Raw genomic sequence first — 4568 nt, 5'->3', positions numbered from 1 at the left:
CACACACACACACACACACACACACACACACACACACACACACACACAAATAAATAAAAAAAAATCTTAAAAAAAGAAAAATAAGAGGTTCTAAGCAGAATGTGTTTGCTTATCTTAAAGTTTACACTTGATGGTCAGAAAACTTGGTTCACAGTTCCAATTTGCCTACTTACTACCTCTCCTGACTTGAGAAAGTAACCTAATGGCTCTAGAATTTAGGTAACATGTTTTTAAAAATGAGAATAATAACAAATTGGCACATATTCTTAAACAAGTGGTTTTAATGATTATATTAAAAAAGTGAAACTTTTGGAAAAGTGTTAGTTCCAGTAAAGTTTAAATATAGTTATCATAACACAGCAATTTCACTCCAAGATATATACCCAAAGAAAATGAAAATGTATGTCTACACAAAAATGTGCACATAGGTGTTCATAACAGCATTTTTCATAATAACCAAAAAGTGAAGACAACCCAAAGGTCCATCAACTAATGAATGGATAAACAAACTGTAATATATCCATACAATGGAATATTATTCAGCAATAAAAACGATAAAGTATTGATGCATGTTACACAATATGGATGGACTTTTAAAACATTGTGCTAAGTGAAAGAAGCCAATCACAAAGGGCCATATAACATATGATCCTATTTATATAAAATGTCCAATAAATCACATGCTATCTCAAAGATGGTAGAATAATTCCTGTATTTTCAATATGTCCATTAGTATGGATTTTTAAAAGCATGCTCATTGGACCATCAGCAGGTATAGTTTTGTCATACTGGCACCAAAAGCAGAATCCAGGCAAGTTTGTGAGGGTAGTGATTGATCTGGTTCTTCATTATTTTAACTCCATCTAAATTCTGATTGACACCAAGTATACAGTAGGGGCTCAGCAGATATTGTTAGTGATGTGAGATTTGGTATATTTTACTGCAATACTTATTGTACATATTTTGAAAATAATAACACTGAATTGGAAAATACAGTTGACTATTAAGACAAAAAGTATTAGTATGCTTTGCAGTCAATATCTGAAAATCACTGAGGTCTAGTACATTCTTTTACACTTGGATCTCTCTTCCTCCCCTGCTTCATCATGTATATAACAAACAGTATAGTACACTGGATAAGGTCACAGTTTATGGAATCAGCTTATCCAACTGCAGTTTCTGACTCTGCTACTTAACAGCTCTGTGACCTTGAACAAGCCACTTAATCTATTTGTGTCTCCATTTTCTGAAATGTTAATGACAGTATTAAATGTCTCATTCTTGGGGTTGCTGTATTAATATTTCAATAAATTTTAACAGATTGCCTGGTACATGGTAAGGGCTCAATAAATGTTAGCTACTATTACTACTATTGTGTGTACTCAAGGATAGTTTGTATGAACATACACAAGAGTAATCCAGACTTTCTATCTTTCCTAACCCATCAGGAAAGATACACCACTAAGGTTCTCAAAGGGAAATCATGTATGAGACGCTCACAGAGATATACAGTATTGTACATTGATGAATTAGGAATGAGGGAATATATAGACATTCTGGTTACTGCATTCTTGACCATCCCTAAAATAGAAAGCATAATGCAGTGGAAAACATGAGCAGACTCATGTTAAATACAAGGTCTGAAACTTGTATTACAGTATTATACTGATCAAATCACAAATTATTTACACCTCAGTTAATGGAAGATAGTAATATCTACTTCACAAAATTATCGTGATAATCATGCAGCATATGTAAAAATGCCTAGTACAGTGCTCAGCACCTAGTAGCACTCATGAAATGATTTGACCCCTTTTCCTCATTTCATAAATAGCTATGGTCTGATTACAGAGATGTTTCTTTCTAGCCTGCTAGAAACAAGGGTCACTCATCCTATAATATGCTTTCTCTTCTCCCATCCTTGCCAACATATCCTAACCTCTTGAACTAAAATATCCTTAAAGTAGAAACTGGAAGATCAGTAATTGCTTTACCCACATAAGAAGTGAGAAAAGCTTAACTCTAGTTTATCACTAGGGTTGAACAACTGCAAGTCCAGAACTGTTTGTAGGTTAAAGACATTTCTTAATCTCCTATGGCTATTGATCCCCCAACCTTGGTAAGCCTTCCACACAGAGGCTAAGAAAAAAGAAGGAAAAAAGAAAACCTTTGTTTCCTTTTGAACAGCAACAAACAGGGCAACAGCCTAAAAGAAATAAACAATTATTTTGCTTTATGAAAAGAAAAAAAAAAGACACTTTTACTATGATGGACAAAATGTCAAATAAAATTAGACCAAACTGTAAAGTTAAACCCAAAACAAAACCTTTCTTCTAAATTACTGCATTTCCCTCTAGCTATCAGAGATGTTTTCCATGGCCAATGCTAATGATCTGAATAAAAGAAGAAAGTAATTTAAAACCACATTGGGAAGGGGTGTGTGTGTGTGTGTGTGTGTGTGTGTGTGTGTGTGTGTGTGTGGTGTGCTTGAACTCTCAGTATATCTTAGGCATTAGGTTCTGGGTGGGGGGAGGTTTCCATATTCTACAAAGCAAATCTAAAAAATGTGAAAGGAGAAATGTTACTTTTTTGGTACAGGAGGTTACACTTTTATCTCAAGATAGTCAAAGAAATATTTTGTCCTTTATAACTAATATTTAGACACTTTAGTCCTTTTGGCAAGCTGAAGCTCTTTGCTTCAGAATTAATGAAATTTAAAGTTAAGATCAGATTTCATGGAAACTCTTTGAGTCATATGTTTTGGAGTTGAAATTACATTATGCAGGCAGCTGTATCTGATAGTCTAGGGGGAAAAATGTTTACAGAGTTCTTTCACAAAGATGTATTTCTGATGTTCTCCAAAATTATACATTATTACCATATTTTAAATTCTAGAGCCAAAGAATAAAGTAGCTTCCATCATATCTTTGCCACTCTTCACCGAGTATACCCACACTTCCTCCAAATACATGGATTCACTGTGCATTCAGGAGATAATAGCAATTAAAAAATTTTTCACCAGCAACCTAGACATTTCAGAGGCTACATAAAGAAATATTCCATTCACCCAGAAAACTACCTAGATTCATTAATATGGTAGTAAAGAAATAGGGTCAAGCAGGCCAAGTTTCTGGTGGCAGCACATTCTACAACCTAAGCTCTAACTAACTACTCAAGGATTTAGAAGAGTATTTTCATTTAAGACAAGATAGATGAGGGCAAATAGTTTCCATATAACATCTTCCTCCAAAATCACCCCTTCTTTAAAATCATGTGATAACTTCTTATTGCATTTGAAATAAGGTCCAAACACATCCCTATGTAATCTTTCTATCACCTCCTTTTCCAATATTATATCCTACCATTTCCCCCATTGCCCACTATGCCCCAATCACACTGTCCTCCTGTTTCATGAACACATCAAACTGATCTCTGCCTCAGGCTTTGTGCTTGCTGCTCTATCTGTCTGGAATGCTCTTCCCACATTTTATCATTCAGAGCTCGGATCAAATATCACTTCTTCCAAAAGGATGTCCTAAAATATTCTATCTAAACCCCCAGTCCTCTGCCCACCCCCACTTTTCTCTGTCCCATTGGCTTGTATTATTTTATTCCTAACAGAAGATTTTCAACAAATATTTGTGGAATAAAGGAACACCTGATGTAGTAATTCTTGAATTGCCTCCATTTCCAGGTAACTGCATAGAGGTCTCAGACTAATGCAGAATCTACACTAGGATGTGAAGGATGAAGGCAAGTCAATAATTTGTACATTCCCCCAGGAAGGGGGGCCAAGATGGTGGAGTAAGAGGACCATAAGCTCACCTCTTGCTACAGATACTAGATAACACTCACATCAGTATAAATAACCCAGAAAACAACCCAAAGACTGGAAGAAAAAACTCCACGAACTTTTCTCTAAAGATAAAGAAGAAACCACACTGAAGAGTATAGGAAGGATGGAGACATGGTAGGGAGGTTAATGGACTGCAGTCATCCACAAGAGGGAGCCATGAATGCAGAGAAGGAAGAGAAAAATATTTTCACACCAGGGAGCCCTCACAGAGAAGAGTAATCCCCAAAACATTTAGCTTTGTAAACTAGAGGGTCCAAAGTCCATGAGTTCTTACACCCAGCAAGACTTAAAACCTGGAATTTTCAAAATCAGTGGGCTTGGCTCTTGGAGAGCCTGGAGGGCTATAGGAAACCGAGTTCCCACCCTTAAAGAAACAGCATGACTAACAGCTCATGGAGGTACAGCATAGAATAAAATAGTTAGAAAAACACCTGGGGCACAGGGAAGGAAGAGTTATTTACTCATCTCAGAGCCTTTCTTGAAGGAGCAGGATTCCTGTAGGGACATCCTCAGGAACAAAGGAGCTAGCAGACACCATCTTCCACCCCCCAACCACGCAGCATAAACCAACACAGCCACCTGAGAAAAACCATTCAGCACCAACATTCACTACCTAACCTGCTTACACCAAGCCCTGCCCCTCAACACATCAGCAGATTTGTCCTTCCCAGTCCATTTGCTTCAGTTCAGGTGCAATGGGTCCCATCCCCTA

Source organism: Callorhinus ursinus, unplaced genomic scaffold (genome assembly GCF_003265705.2).
Source record: "Callorhinus ursinus isolate GAN/ISIS: 27379988/994484 unplaced genomic scaffold, GSC_fseal_2.0 scaffold67, whole genome shotgun sequence".
Classification (NCBI taxonomy): Eukaryota; Metazoa; Chordata; class Mammalia; order Carnivora; family Otariidae; genus Callorhinus; species Callorhinus ursinus.
Note: the sequence above shows the minus strand (reverse complement) of the source record.